The sequence below is a fragment of the Amphiura filiformis genome, chromosome 9, assembly GCF_039555335.1.
Source record: "Amphiura filiformis chromosome 9, Afil_fr2py, whole genome shotgun sequence".
NCBI classification, from domain to species: domain Eukaryota; kingdom Metazoa; phylum Echinodermata; class Ophiuroidea; order Amphilepidida; family Amphiuridae; genus Amphiura; species Amphiura filiformis.
In genome coordinates this window covers 10,284,408-10,302,099 of record NC_092636.1, presented here as the reverse complement: position 1 = coordinate 10,302,099, position 17,692 = coordinate 10,284,408, and the positions used below count along the sequence as shown (strand labels likewise).

General features: G+C 37.3%; 1 long non-coding RNA gene across 1 annotated transcript; it reads right to left on the bottom strand.

Moving 5' to 3' along the window:
- Nucleotides 1-705: 705 nt before the first annotated feature.
- On the bottom strand, nt 706-8,464 carry LOC140160611 (uncharacterized). The gene is made up of 4 exons (XR_011859997.1): nt 8,204-8,464; nt 3,964-4,041; nt 1,728-1,809; nt 706-908 (listed from the first exon to the last, which is right to left on the bottom strand). It is a non-coding gene; the product is annotated as an uncharacterized lncRNA (long non-coding RNA).
- Nucleotides 8,465-17,692: the final 9,228 nt, after the last annotated feature.

The window sequence follows — 17,692 nt, the reverse complement described above, 5'->3', positions numbered from 1 at the left end:
ATAAAATTTTAGGAATAAACCTTTTTTTAAACTCCTTTCATATAGATGAGTTGACTTCTGACGTCAATGCCTGGCAGTATGCGCACGCATCATCACAATTTCCATTGTTTTTTGCCTAGCAGTATGCGCGCGCATCATATTTTGTTCAGGGCTCGTGTTTTTAAAACTCCCGCCACGTCACAATAAGGCTATTGAACAGTGTAGTGATTGCATGGGGTTCACTCAAGCATATCGATATACCAGTCCCTTGCCTTTGTTGATAAACATTGAGGTCAACTCATCTATAGACGAATATTTTAGTACCTCAGACAATACTTTAAAATGAAGTGCGCCCTCATAAAAAAAGGTCTTAAATTATAGCTGTATCTTTTAATTCGGATTTAAGATTTCGTTCGTTGAAATTGGTAAAGAGATTATGGTGATCCAAAATCCCAAGGATGAAGCCCCGCATGAAGCAAATTTAAAATTTGAAGATGCCACCGTTAGACGCCCTATTGATTTGTACACAAAGCGTTCTCTCGAACATGCACCGTCCTTTCCATTGATTAGAACATTTTATTTATATGCACTTTTGATTTTATTCCTTCCTTGGGTTTTCAATTAATTCTCTACAAATGAGTTCTTAAATTAAAGCTAAAGGGCCTACTGGTTTTAATTTTTAATATAATATGTGTCTTTATTTAGGATATACAGGGGTGAACATAGCTGGTACCTTAATTTTTTGGCTGCCTGTATTTCAATACCTACCTTCTATGAAAGGCTGGGTTAAACAGCGCCCGGTTTCGCGCCCATCGTTCAGTCCGCATCTCTGAAAGCAATCCATTGCCCATAAATCGTGATCCAAATACGGTATGTAGATTTGAATAAATCCAGGAATATTTCGGAAAATTCGCTGTCACTAAAATTTGCTAGAATATAGAGTCATACAGTACAGGCCGTCAGTTTCCAGTGAGTATGAACAAGGCACATCAAAATGGCACATAGGAGCTACGTCAGCTAAAAGTACATTGAGGGCATTTGAAGAAAATCCAATGTTGTAGACATAATATTGTCAATAAACACCAAAAACAAATGGGTACCAATCATTTTGATACAGCTTGTATTAAAGGGCTTCATGAATACGCAAACCACTTACTAGACCAACCATGGCAAATAAGGGGGGAATGCAGTAAAGCTATTTTGCTGATGATTGGAGAAGTTTGAAATTTGGTTGTATTGTTTATCATTGTCAATGATTGTTATCATGTGTGTGGTTATATATGAGCTTCGTTCATCCCTAATTCGCGCCCAGCTAAAAGTCAAGGGATCATGATAATGACCCTCGTGGAGGACTCAATACTAAGATGTACAGTGCATTATGTGCATTTGTAAAGACTCCTTGTGTATAATCATCCTTCCCACCCAAGACCCCTATTTACGTAGTTTTGCCCCCACCAAAAAAGAAGAAAAAAAAAACGTTTTCCCACACGCTATATTTTCTTGTTTCCCTCTCAACCCCTAAAAAGTCCCTACTAAAACCTTTTCTGTGGAAAAATTCCTACTGCTTTTCCCAAACAGGAATAAAGCCGCTCAATTTTAAGCATCTGTCCCCGAAAGATTTAATTTTTAGGTACTTCCCTCGAAAGGCTCCTATTTCTTAGCATCTGCCTTTGCAAGAACCCATTTTAGGAAGTTGCCAAATGCGCTTTTTTAGTACGCACATGTATGAATAATTTATGTCAACTTACTTTGACTGCACTGGGCGTGAGACAAATGACACTACTATTCCACAAGAAATGTACAGCAAAAATGTGTCCATATTCTTTTGCACTGCGCTTGGAAATGGAAGAAGATAGAGAATTGAGGAGAAGGAGGCGAAAACGTTGAAATATGAGGAGGGACGAGAAAATACAATATAGACGAAAAAGTAGAAGCATAAGAAAAGGTAGAAAAACAATAAGAATTCTGGTATAAATGTGCTGGACAATTATCAAATAAAGCTGAACAGAGGAGTACTAGCGATCAATGATTATCATTTATCATTATCACCCAGCAAACACAAAACGTTTTACAGAAAAAGTTTAAATGTCGGGTTATATACACGTTTTAATAACAATCAGAAACAACGATGGTGTAATGTAAAACATTTTAACATCTTGAAAAATATTTTGCAAAAACGTTGAAGATGCGGATATGGTGCGATACCATAAAAGTGAGCCCAATTGATTAATTCCAATGACTTGTTTATAACACGTTTATAACGTTTTAAACACTAAATGTTCTATTTAATGTCATTAGTGATGTGAGAGGATATTGTCATTTAGAATTTAAATACATGAGAGAGTCCGTTGCAATTTCAGTGTCTGGGTTCATTTTTTTACCTTGGGGTGCACCCCATTTTGAAATTTGTGGTGCCATTTTACCTGATGCAGCCCAATAATTGAAGTGTAGTCTCAGAACAATCCAAATAAATTTACAATTTTGCAGGACACTTACGTTCCACATGGGCCTAAATATTTTGCACAGACACCGATTACCTGTCAGCTCAACAAACCCTCTCCCAGGGTCTGAGCAGGGTTCATAATTAATTATTGCACAGTCCCTTAGTTGAATAATGTAGGCCTTCAATGCATCCAAATGCTTAGCCTTACAAGACTTGCACCTGCATTGCTGAAAAGTCATCCAATTTTTTTCTTAACCATCTGTTTCTTTGGGACATGACATTGTCGAAAGTCTCAGGAAAATCTTCAAAAGTCACCCATTTAGGCTACCAAACCACGGGTTTGGCAACCCTGATTAATTTGTCCTTCAACACAAAAGCATCAAACACTTGACAACAGGTTCTCCATAAAAAACATTCACCTTTTGAACACTGATTACATACTAATGTTGACAAATTACCGGCCTACATGTTAATTACTTGTGAGTTTCACCTGTGTAATATAATAGTTGATGCCGTGACCGGACTATGAGACAAGAAAGTAGTATGCGTGTGAAAAATATGACAACCTTATTTTAGTCCGAAAGGCCCTTTCAGTGCATTTGAAACTAATTAACTTAATTTGACCCCGTAACGTAAACAAAACAAAATTCGATGTTTTATTGAAGTGCGCACGACCTTTACATTGCAAAAGTCCGTTTTCCGAAATGATATAAACCGTAAAAGATTTTAGCCTTACCAATTACCAACTCAGTAATTTAGTATAGATATTTTTGTTTGCTGGGAATCTATGAGCGCTCGTACATTATCGGAACAGACTTAAAATAATACGTGCTGGTTTCCTTAATATGCCACTAGTTTCCTGTTGACCGCTGCCACACAATAGCCCTGCTAAAGGGCAATTAGCCCGTGACAATCCAAAACCATACAGCATTAGCATAGATCCTGGATATATCCAAAGAACTGCTAAACCCAGTGACCGCTCCTCCCCGAAAAAAATTAAATGGAGGCCATCTTGGATTTGAAACCCTTAATGGCCCATTTTGGAAAATGCCGGCACCCATTTTTTAACACTTTTAATACAATTATATTAGTCAAAGTATATAATTATGTATGCACTTTATTCCGTAATCAATAAGTAGCATAGTGGTATAGCCTGTGGACTATGGATCCATAGATTATAGGTTCGAACCCCGGTTAAACTCTAGTAGAATTTTATGAATATCTTTTTATTTTGTTAAGGGGAAATGATAATGGCAATAAACCTGTGTTATAGCTATAACTATGTTTCATCGCATTACGGTCCATTATGGATGCAAAAAGAAATTACACGTATATGTATTGTAAGTCTCATTTTTGCATCTCTGGTGTAAAAATGGTACCATTTATGGTAAATGTTAATTTTTACGTGAGTTTTTTTTTAAATAATAATACTATTGTATAATCTACTACTAATAATAAATAATACGTGTGATGGTAATAAGTCATTATTGATTCTCAGCTTATTTTTCTTAAATGTGACCAAAGCATTATAGTATACGTACCAGTCTAACGCAAAATCTGCCAAGATTTTCCCGTTCCGGTTGTATTTCGCAAGGTTGGTTATATGTCCTAGAATGTAACTGAAAGTAAGGTATATGCCTAATTAAAAAAATCGTATTCTAGCATCTAATTTGCATGAAACATTCCAGCAAACACAGAACGTTTTACAGAAAACGTTTTATTTTCGGGTTATATAAAGGGTATAGAACGTTTTTGAAAACAATGTTATTTGACAATTGACAACATATTTTGAAAAAATTTTGCAAAAAATACCCCCCCCCCCCTTAAATAGGGTAAATTGAGGTAAATGGAACGGTGGGGTAAATGAAACGCTGAGAATACAATTTCCTCAATCAAGAACAAAATTGGGTAACATCATACCGAGAGTTCCATTTATCCCAACGCCATACGTTCCGCTTTTGTTTCATACCCCAAACTTGGGTTTACTCGGTATGGAGTGGAAGAAAATCTCAAAGGTTGTCACTGACCATGAAGTAGTGCTACGGTTCAGTGAACAATACTAATTTAAGGGTATTGATTCCTAAATATTTGAATATTGTTCTGAGAGTTGTCATACAATATTGGCAATATGTTTATTATGTTTAAACAAAAATATAGCAGATTTTAATGATGAAATTATGCAATTAATATGCTAATTAGCTAATTAATTAGTTAGTTTGGTGTTCCATTTACCCCACAGCAGATCCACTTGAGGTAAATGGAACATGGTTGACTGAATTTAAATATATATATATATATATCATGTTAATATTTTTTTGCTGATTGGTATCTGAAATGAAGGGATCTGGAATGAGCGTTTTGAGCGTTTCGACAGTATTTTTGTGGGACATGAGAGCACATCAGACATATCGAATTGCATTCTGAATACGAAGAATGTCTTTCTTATATCAAATAATTTACATTTTTTGAAATTGCGCGATATGATACAAATTTTATGACAAATTATTAAAATTTGATATTTTTCACATTTTGATATATAACAGTCCTCGAAGTAAATTTTATAAATCTAATGACATATTCTTAAAGTGTATGTAGAAGGGAAAAAAAGCCGAAGATCAATTGAAAATTTTGACCTTTCATATTGAAGTTATGGATTTTTTCCCCCAAAAGACCTCATTTTGTTTGGTGTTTTGGGAAAAAATCAATATCTTCAATACGAAAGGTCAAAATTTTCAATTGATCGTCGGCTTTTCATCCCACTTATACATACACTTTAAGTATGAATCATCAGGTTTATAAAGTTTACTTGAGTACTGTTAAATATCAAAAATATCAATTTTTAATCATTTGCCATAAAATGTGTATTACATTGCGAATTTCAAAAATCTAAATTATTTGATATCAGAAGGACATTCTTCGTATTCAGAATGCAATTCGACATGTCTGATGTCCTCTAATGTCCCACAATAGATACTGTCCAAACGTTCATACCCCACCCCTTAAATAATATGAAATTATATACTACAAATAACTAATTCATGGTATATTAGGCTCATTATTGATGTTTGTTTTTTAATCTAAAAACCATTTTTTTCCTGTTATGTACGGTACTAAGAGAAAGTGTATTTTTACGTGGTATATCACCATGTTTATAAAAAAACATGAAAACAAAATTATTGTTGTTATTCTTTGTTTAGTCAAGAATTATATGTTAAATAAAATATTCTGATGTCTTTTCAATGTAAATATAGCTATGAATAGCTCCTTGCAAGTAATGCCCCTTGTTCCAATTACCCACCCTGCATGCTGTTTCCAGTTACCGTTTTGTAATACCCTGACCATGTATGCATTTGGACCGAGTACAAGAAACACAGCATAAAATAGGAGTTAATCTGTTAAAACAAGTTGTAAAACATAGTATCTACTTATTTTTGAAACAAACAAAAATCATATATTTGTAGCCATTTATAATTGGAATCAACTAAAATTTTTGGTAAACGTCTTTTGTCTATCCCAGCAAACACGTTAATATCCCGGGGTTAATAGGGACAGTTGGGCCTGATGCAAAAACAAAATTCATCGCGAAAAATTTTCCGGGCCACCGGCCTTTTCAAGACTCAGCTTGACAAGTTTTGGTGCAAGATAGAAAGTGGATACGGGGTCAAAAAGGCTGATGCCTACATTATTCCCAATCATACCTTTAGTGTAAGCTAGTGTATGATCATGATAATGACATTCCCTAGCTCGAGATACTCTAGCTAAAATACAGGTTTACATTTACTATCTTAAATTATCTTGCTGTATTTCAGCTAGAGCGCCAGACAACAAGCTTCCGGTTTTTTTGGAGAACAATACTGTTACGTAAGATGAAGAAGAAACCGGCCTCGGAGCCCGCCCTACTCATTATTTCATTGTACTTATTGCAATCTGCCTCCACACATTACGTAATCAACACAAAGCTTTTGTGAGGATTAGTGAGTGGATAAGAAATTGACATTGGAGGATATGAAGGACACGCCGATTTTTAGTTGTCAATTATGAATTGCTGCACCGTTTTAATATTTTACTGCTTGGCATTCCGCAAGCACCAAGACAAATTATGCCGTATTTTCCCAAAGATCATCTCATATGAAGTAAGCTGAATGCGATCTGTACTTTTGTAACATTCCGATCGCTTTTGATCACCTATTATCGGCGAATTTGCTTGAAAACACGTGAGTTCATGTTGTGTAAACATAATTAGCATCTGAGACGAATATACCTATATATTCGTCTCAGATTAGCATAGACACAAATGAAATTACGATGCAATACAATGCAATTTGAATGCGCAGCAGATCTATAGAAATAAGGCTGCCCGGTTTTATGCACGTCTGACATTCCCAGCAAACACAATCAATCTTACTATAATTCATCTCTGTCTGTCTGTTTGTCCGCAGCTTTTCTCTGAGACTAGGGGTCGCACATTCCTTAAACTTGGTGGGTGGGTGCAGTTTGATATGAGAAAGAACCAGTTTATATTTTTTAAGGTCAAAGGTCAACGACCGGGTCAAGTCCAATTGAATTCTAATTTCAAATTTCCACGGTGACCTTTTTGTCAGACCTACGGTTAAGAGGTCATAGGTCAAAAAAGGTAGAAATTTCAAATTGCCTCTATGAAGCTCAAACGTGGTGGGTGGGTGGATCTTGGACTAACAAAAGTTTCCACGGTGACCTTTTCGTCAGACCTCCGGTTAAGAGGTCATAGGTCAAAAAGGTAGACATTTCAAATTGCCACTATGGGGCTCAAACTTGGTGGGTGAGTGGACCTTGGACCTTTTTGTCAGACCTACGGTTAAGAGGTCATAGGTCAGAAAAGGTAGAAATTTCAAATTGCCTCTATGGAGCTCAAACTTTTGTCAGACCTACGGTAAGAAGGTCATAGGTCAAAAAAGGTAGACATTTCAAATTGCCTCTATGGAGCTTTGGCCAAGGAAGCTCAGGTTTGCGTTTGTTAGGTCATCCGTGGTCAAAGGTCAGGTCAAATTTCAAATTGAGAGCGAAAGTCAGGTCAAATTGCAAAATCTGTAATTGTGCTCAGCTGTGAGGAAAGTGATCCCATACAAAGGACACACCCTGATTTTGAGATCTGCAAAAGCCAATAACCATGATAGCCAAAAACCGCGAAATACGGGTAACCGCCTAGTTAATATAATGTTACCTCCTTTTTTGAGGCTATCGAGATCACGAAATGCCCCTTATAATTCAGTAAATATTAACGTTCTTTCTTTGCATTTTTTACGTTCCTTCAAGAATATGAACATTTAATGTAATTTTTTTCATTAATGTAATTCCCAATCAATATTAACTTGACATTCTAAAAATGCAGACAGACTAGTGGCGAAAGTGGTACAACTCGTTCTATATGCCTAATCAGACACAGACTTTTAAGGTACATATTTCGAGGTGCATAACAAACTCCAAATTGGTGTCATAACAAACACCAAATTGGTGTCGTATGACCTTTGACGTGCATGCATTCTTTTGTCGAGAGTGACATGGTCTTTCAATTCGTGCCGAGTGTCCTTTGCAGACTTGACTATGCTTCAGTGGTCATGAAAGGATTCAATAGATAACCTCTGCCCCAATAATCCCAAGCTATTGTCTGAAACTGCACCTCGGAAGATGTATGGTAAGAACTCAGTCCTCAAATGATAGTCATATAACGACCAAAAGATAAATGACTTGACTATCATTGAGGACTGAGTTCCGCAGTCTAATGCCTAATGCCATGAAACTTACTTGGAAATCGGCGGAGAGGGAATATGTCGCAATGGGTAACGTCTGTAGTAAGTAAAGACTGTAAGACCCAGCAGAGTAGACAATATTACAGTCGCAGATATGGCGATGACCCCGAAGAATATGTACAAAAATGCCATGTTTCACGGTCCGGTTTCAAGTATACCAATTAGGTACACTGCCGATTTGGGGAATGACCACTGTCGATGTACGCGATTGTTGTGCTCGCAATTAGACTGCGGAACTCAGTCCCATGTCACTGCGAGCCTACCAGGGCACTCTATTCACGTGGTTTCTTTTCCAACGCTAAAAGATCACGAATTTTGGTGGTTTGCAAATGAAAAGTGTCCGCACTATCGATTGATTACGTAACTGTTATGAATAATTTATTAGGTTTTTCAATGCAATCGCCTCGACCCATTAATACATATTATCTGTATTATCAAAGTACTTGGAATAGCAATCCGGTGTCACCGGACCGGTGAGTTCACTGAACAACGGCCTGATACTGATGGAGTTTTAATGGCGTTTCTCCTCTCCAATGAGTTGAACAAATACAATAGATGAAGGTCAACACGTATGACCTCCTATGAGCGTGTTTATAGTGAGACAATCTTTCCGTTATTTAGCTAAACTACCGCATAGTCTAGATTTGCAATGGTTAGTAAAACATAAACAAATATAGACTGCGTGGCAGTCCAGCTAAATACCGCATAATCTGGCTCACAATAAACACGCTCTATGTGACATGTTATATGTGATGTACAAAAACCTGAATATCATAAAGATCAGTATTCGTTTGTGCATATGAAGTGCACATTTACGTTGCTAAATATTACTCATTATATATTATGACAAATATTGGTATTATGACAATACGGTATATACATTGTATATCAAACGACTAATAGATCCTACTATCATGGCGTCATGTCAATGTTCATCATATCCCACACCACTCTTCGCCATACATACATTCTCCCAGCCACATTTCCCTAACATAATATGAAATTTAAAAAAATAAATGAAATTTATTTTGTCAGAGGCGCCGGCGGGGTTCGAATCCATGCACGCTGCACTCAGCCGCCATAAGGCTGCGTTCACATAGAAGTATACTATTCGGGTATACGGTGCACGTTTTGCAAGGTGCACGCGTATAGCTTAAATCGAGCAAGGCAATTTCATAGTACCGGGTCACATAAGGCTACGATCACATAGAAGTATACTATTCGGGTATACGGTGCACGTTTTGCAGGTGTATGCGTATAGCTTAAATCGAGCAAGGTAATTTCATAGTACCGGGTCACATAAGAGGGCACTATTCGAAAAGGCCGTATACCTGCGTATAGTAGTATAGTGGGAATAAGTGGGAATCGTGCGTGTTCGATTTTAGTGCAGCGTATACCGTCCTAATTTTAAAACTAAACCATATGTGGGAAAATTCATTAGTTTTTAAATAGATGCACTATCTAATTCTGCACATTATGACACCTCATTGAATGCAATGTGACCTCAAGAAGTAAAGTTACAAGCATTTGATTAGACGAAGAAAATGGGTAAACTGAACTATCATGCATACTCGCTAATCGCTATACGAAATACGCTCATTCGATCAGGCTGAGTTCACATAGTATACTCCTATATGAACTCAGCCTGATCGAATGAGCGTATTTCGTATAGCGAATACCGTATACCGTATACTTCTATGTGAACGCAGCCTAATGTACTCCTATACGATTTTGACATAACACCAGCGCCTTAGACCGCTCGGCTATCAGGCTTGATGGTGTCATGATGAAAATTTTAAAATATAATCGCAACTTCATTACTTCAACATACCAATTGACAAGCAAAGACAGAAAATGTACCATATTTTGGAATTTTATTTGTTTAAAAACATTAATGTGTATTAATAGCGCTCAATTGTTGATAACTAGGCCTACGTGTTATAAATGAGGCTATACACGCACAATAGTCGGGACAATAGTATATCGATTTTGATTCACACGTGCGCTACGAACTCGCCGTATACTAACAGCATAGATTATCAATGTGGCGTGGCCTACCATTTTTCTTGTAGCTTCTTTTTAACCCACATTAGACCCATAATTTTATTTCAGGAAATAAAAGATTAGATTACCATAAAAACGAAACAGTAATCATTTGTTGGGTCTAATGTCATTTATACATGGAATTTTCAACGTTTTTTCTATCGCCATTCTCGCTCAATTAGAAAAATATTTTGGCGTATATAAAATTGAAATAAAATTCTCTGCCTCTTAAACGACATCAAATGTGCCACAATTGGGTATCACGAATCGTTATATATGATGTGCAGTTAATATTCATATTTTCTTTTATACAGAGGATGCTTCAGTTTTGACAGGAAAAATATTTTCTTGAAAACCCTCTCACTCGGTTATTTTATAAAGGTAACCACGCTTCCCTAGAATGTGCAATAAATTAGCATTAAAATTTTTCTTATTCTAACAGCAAGCGTTTCTAGAATGCATTATGGCGAAATGTGGTGTAATCATATCCCGTATGTTTCTTAAAATTCATTCATATTTGAGACACATTGCTGTGCCCATTTTAAGGTGCACAGGTAGATCCGTGTTTATTTTAATTTTAATTTCTTTTTAATGAAATAATTAAGGTTTTCCACTGCACGGGGGCCACAAGGGTGATACTAATTTTAATGCTATATTTTCAAAACGAATAGGCCTACGTGTTCCCGGTTGGCTCTATAGCGATTTCACAGACAAGGTATTTCTAGTACAATGCAGTGTCGGACTCTAGCTGAGAGCGTAGCCTAAGTCATTATAGACTCCAAGAATGGCTCTCCATACACAAATGAACAAACACAAAGAAGGGTAGTCTCCTCCGTGGCCAGCTTGATTTCGATGGAGCGAAACCAAATTGGCTGCGGAGGAGACGGGTAATTTTGCCATGCAAATTATTCAGTGTCGTAGCCCTGCTTAGCTCCTGCACTAGGACCCAGACACATATTTAATCCCAAGAAAGTCAACAAATAAACCCCATTCATCCATTTGACTGAATAGGAATGCCATGGAGCTATTATAAAGGTGGAGATGAAATAGATTACGTAACGCATTGAAACCATGTGCCGATTTGAAATCTGACAAGCTATTCATCGAAAGGTACCTTTTGTTTGGGACAAAGGGCTTCCGCCATTAAATCGGTAAGCTAACCCGACAGTGTATTAACGCTTTACCTAGCAGGCTACTGTCAATAAGTTATCAAATGAAAGTCGCGTGAAAGCGCTTACTTTAACGAAAAGTACCTTTTGTTAGCATAACACACAAGGGTGTGATTGAGTAGCCGTAATCACAAAAGGCACACATTAGCCGCTGATGTATAGTTCGTTGTCACCCCACTGACATTAGGTGCTTCATTTAAATAAATTGAATGCGCTTGGTGATGATTACGCATCAAGGCTGCCATGTCTGCATGTCTGTATATTGTATAATGGTAATAGCTACGTAGGCCTATACAGTCATGTAACATATAATAAGTATACCGGTATAGGCCTATATAAAAGTTGTTTCACAAATTGACATTTTATTTTATTTTAAGAAGGACTGTGAATGTCATAAACAGTGGCGTACTGAAGGGGGCAGTTCTTCTGTGAGAGGTCTTGGTAGGGGATGAGGGTGGAGGAGGGGATATGAAGAATGAGAGGGGACTGGAGGAAGAGAGAAAGAGGAAGAAATAAAGAGAAATAAATAAATAGACGTAAATAAATAGAAAGGTAAGGAAAATGATAGGAATGAGAGGGGGCAAAACGTAAGAGGGGATGGAGAAGGGAAGGGAGATAAGAAGAGGGAGTGATACTTTATCAAGGAAAGAATAAGTACAGAGAAAGGAAAAGAAAGGAATGACAAATAAATGTAGGCCTTATAATAATTATTATAGAAACTAAACACAGCCCCCCCCCCACACACACACACACATAGGCCTAACACTAACAGCACTATAGGCAGCCATTCGATGATGTCAATGCCTTTATGTGTTACGTATTTAAAACGCCCAGTCAGATGTATTTTACACCTGCCAAGCACAAGTCACCCAATTTCGAAAATTGGACGTTGAATGTACACTCTCATGAATATTGATTGGCAACATTATCCAATATGTCAGCGCTCAAATCGGACACAATAGAACAATAGACCATTCAGTGCGTTGAGGAATGCATACACAGTCCATTCATAGAATTATCACCTACAAATAATAGAGATAAACCAATGAAGGACAACTGATCACATAGTACTAGGCCCGTCCACACAGAGGGCTTTCTGCTTATGCAACGCGGTTTTCAAGCAAAAACTTGGGGTAATCTGCCATGTGAACGCTCTCGAGGATTCCAATCCCTAAGTTTGCCCAAACATTTATCCCCAAATTTATCTCCAAGAAATTTAGGGGATTTCACGATTTCCCCCGAGTGATCCTCGAGTTTTACTGCCGTGTGAACGATACATTTTGCGATTATCGAGTGCTGGGCATAACTTATGACCTTAATACGCGGCTCAATTCGGTGCGCCACAGCCGCCACTAGTAGGGTCACAGAAAGTTACCGGTTGCAATTCCAAAGCTGACGACATGCATCAGACATTGCAAAACTCACGGATTCCGTCCAGGATGCAATTGAGTCACATGTGGACACGCACTCATGGGTTGACTTAGGAATCGCAATTCTCGAGCATGCCGATCCTCGAGAATCCTATGACCGTCTAAACATGACTAGTATTGGGCTTAGTACACAATTTCACACACCACTGGTTAAAGATGTTTGGCTTAACCCTCTCCACACGGATGTCGACTGCAGACGACAAGTTTCAAATTTTGTTAAACAATTCCAAAAATTTAAGAATTGTAAATTTTCATGACCATATTTAGAATCAGAATGTAAAATGCATTAAAATGAGTACAAATAAGTCTAGTATTGGTACAGTGGTTCTTGAGATAGCTCTTGATAGTTTGTGAAAATATCTCAAAACTTGGAATTAGGCCTATTTATGTCGAAGCCTGTGGCTAGCATGCAGAGCGTTAGGCTGCGATCACATAGAACTATACGGTATACGGTATTCGCTATACGAAATACGCTCATTCGATCAGGCTGAGTTCATATAGGAGTATACTATGTGAACTCAGCCTCATCGAATGAGCATATTTCGCATAGCGATTAGCGAGTATAGGCATGATAGGTCAGTTTACCAATTTTCTTCGTCTAATCAAATGCTTGTAACTTTACTTCTTGAGGTCACATTGCATTCAATGAGGTGTCATAATGTGCAGAATTAGATAGTGCATCTATTTAAAAAAAAATGATTTACCCACATATGGTTTAGTTTTAAAATTAGGACGGTATACGCTGCACTAAAATCGAACACGCACGATTCCAACTATACTATACTATACGCAGCTCGCAGATATAGGCCTACGGCCTTTTCGAATAGTGCCCTCTTAGGCTGCGTTCACATAGAAGTATACTATTCGGGTATACGGTGCACGTTTTGCAGATGCACGCGTATAGCTTAAATCGAGCAAGGCAATTTCATAGTACCGGGTCACATAAGGCTACGATCACATAGAAGTATACTATTCGGGTATACGGTGCACGTTTTGCAGGTGTACGCGTATAGCTTAAATCGAGCAAGGTAATTTCATAGTAGCGGGTCGCATAAGAGGGCACTATTCAGACTATTCGAAAAGCCGTATACCTGCGTATAGTAGTATAGTGGGAATCGTGCGTGTTCGATTTTAGTGCAGCGTATACCGTCCTAATTTTAAAACTAAACCATATATGGGTAAATTCATTTTTATTTAAATAGATGCACTATCTAATTCTGCACATTATGACACCTCATTGAATGCAATGTGACCTCAAGAAGTAAAGTTACAAGCATTTGATTAGACGAAGAAAATTGGTAAACTGACCTATCATGCCTATACTCGCTAATCGCTATACGAAATACGCTCATTCGATCAGGCTGAGTTCACATATTATTCTCCTATATGAACTCAGCCTGATCGAATGAGCGTATGTCGTATAGCGAATACCGTATACCGTATACTTCTATGTGAACGCAGCCTTATGTGACCCGGTACTATGAAATTACCTTGCTCGATTTAAGCTATACGCGTACAGCTGCAAAACGTGCACCGTATACCCGAATAGTATACTTCTATGTGATCGTAGCCTAAGGCTGAGTTCACATAGAAGTATACGGTATACGGTATTCGGTATTCGCTATACGAAATACGCTCATTCGATCAGGCTGAGTTCATCTAGGAGGATACTATGTGAATTCAGCCTGATCGAGTGAGCGTATTTCGTATAGCGAATAGCGAGTATGTCAGTTTACCCATTTTCTTCGTCTTATCAAATGCTTGTAACTTTACTTCTTGAGGTCACATTGCATTCAATGAGGTGTCATAATGTGCAGAATTAGATAGTGCATCTATTAAAAAAATGAATTTACCCCGGCACATGTGGTTTAGGTTTTTAAAATTAGGACGGTATACGCTGCACTAAAATCGAATACGCACGATTCCCACTATACTATACTATACGCAGGTATACGGCCTTTTCGAATAGCTCTTATGTGACCCGGTACTATGAAATTACCTTGCTCGATTTATGCTATACGCGTGCACCTGCAACTGAACGTGCATCGTATACCCGAATAGTATACTTCTATGCGATCGTAACCTTATGTGACCCGGTACTATGAAATTGCCTTGATCGATTTGAGCTATACGCGTGCACCTGCAAAACGTGCACCATATACCCGAATAGTATACTTCTATGTCATCGCAGCCTTATGTGACCCGGTACTATGAAATTACCGTGCTCGATTTAAGCTATACGCGTGCACCTGCAAAACGTGCACCGTATACCCGAATAGTATACTTCTATGTGAACGCAGCCTTAAGGGGGTACTACACCCATTGCATTTTTTTTGCTTTTTTTTGCATTTTGTGAAGAAATGAGACAAAGAAATTGGACAAAGTGGTATGCAAAATGAAGGGGCAAATCTTCTCGTTCAATTGGTGGCATCAGTATCAATGACGCGTACATACTTCTAATGGTATAAGCCAAAAAGTGGTACATCACTGATGTTTTAAATTCACTTCATTTTGGAAAGCTTACTATCAACGGATTTCGTTAAAATTTTGGATATGTGTTGCTAACACATTAGGGAAATAATGTTGATATGTAAAATGGGAATAAGTGGTCCCTGATTTCTTTTATGACTTCATGAACTTGGAGCTCCACAACTATCCAAAAACGAACCGGTTAAAATGCTTCTATTTTCAATGTTGAGCTATATTTTGTATTTTGAACTTGCGACACTATTTCACTGACACTTAATTAAGCCATAGGTAACAGGTTACCACAACCACACTACAGCAATGTTGAAAAAGATTGTATTTTTTGTCACCTATACCACCATATTAGGTAGGTTTCCGTAAGCTTCATTTTTGTGATTTTGGTAACTATTTTATATTTATTTGCCCAATCCCTCTCAACTAGGCAATCTAAATTGTACTCACCATTTACATCCCAAGGTATTTTAGTATATCCACCTCACATTTCCATTATATATCCAGTAACAGACAAAATATCAAAATTGATGCCTCATTATGACATGTATGATATCACAGACTATCACATGTATTCAAAATTGATGCCTGAATTTGACCTGAACCAATTGACCTATAACCTGACCTTTGATGACCTTATAGCCTTTTTTTAATCTCTTTTCCTAACAACACATTATAGAAGATACATACATGGTGTAGTATTAAATTGTCTATGTGGAAGAGATTAGGCGTATTTAATTTATTCAGTGTTATAATCAGTGAGTACATTTCTATAGATAGTATAACAAAGGATTTAATGTATTCTATTCATGTATTCTACTTGGACATGTTCAATAGAATAAATTATGGTTTGTTATGAAACACACATCTCAGTCACTAGGATACAGTAAACAAAAAATATATAGGGCTAAAATGACTTACTAAAATGGTTTAAAAACACTTTGTATGTAGATATATTTTATAAGTTCATGACATGAGGTGATGAACATATATATGTACTTTATAAATTTGCAAGAAAAAAAAGAAGAGGGGTACTGATGAAAATCAGGGTATTATTCCCCCTTAAGTACATAATGATGATTGGGTGGTGTAGTAGCCTATTGTTAACGCATCAGAATGGGTTTGAATGCATCATCAATTTTCAAATTTTAAAACAAGTGGTCGCATCCTACATCAACCTGTTTTGACTAGGAACATGCATTTAATTATTTTACAACTATGTTTGATTTTATACATAAGTAATGGTACAGTTATTTTCTTTGTTTATTCATCATTATAGTAATATAAAGCAAAGTCAGAAAGTAGCAAATGGAAGTCATTAAAAGTTATTTTAAAAGAGAAAATCCAAAATAAAAATAAAATAATTAAATATTTTGCAATTCTCTACTTTGGACGCGCGCGGGAAACAGGAAACTAAGAATTAATTGTAAAGGGCCTAACACAATGTCGTCACTTGCATACCTGCATCGCCTTTAGCCAGTGTCTAAAAGTTGTACAAAGAATTGGGGTCAAAGGTCATTATAAGGGGGTAAAATCTTACAATTGCATTACCTCAACATCCGTAAGGGGTATGGGGCTCAAGCTCGATGACAACAAATCTCATGACCTGGGGAACATTTTACAGGGGTCAGGTCAAAGGTCATACAGAGGTCAAATTTTAGAAATGCATTTTCTGTACATCTGTAAGGGGTACGGGACTCAAACTCTGTGACAACAAATTTAATGACCAGGGGAATATTTTGGAACACGTTGCAGGGATCAGGTCAAAGGTTATCTGGGGTCAAATCTTATAATTTCCTTTTCTGGACATCTGTAAGGGGTATGGGGCTCAAACTCAGTGACAACAAATCTCATGACCAGGGGAACATTTTGCAGGGGTCAGGTCAAAGGTCATGCAGAGGTCAAATTTTAGAAATGCATTTTTGGACATCTGTAAGGGGTACGAGGCTCAAACTCGGTGACAACAAACTTAATGACCAGGGGGAATATGTTGGAACACTTTGCAGGGGTCAGGTCAAAGGTTATCTGGGGTCAAATCTTATACCTATCTTATACCGTAATTTCATTTTCTGTAAGGGGTATGGGGCTCAATTTCGGTGACAACAAACCTCGGGAAACATTAAGGTCAAAGGTCAGGTCAAAAGGTCATTAAAGGGTTACATGCCTTGCGATTGTCTGCGCTCTGTGAGCGCAAATTATCTCTAGTTTATTATTACAATTATGATCGGACTAATGTATTTAATAGACTTTAAATAAAGATTACATTTTATGTAATCCCTCCACCACCACCGATACACATTACCCCCTCAACAGCCTAAAATTGTATTGAAATCAGTCTTTAATATGAAAAAAATAAACACACTA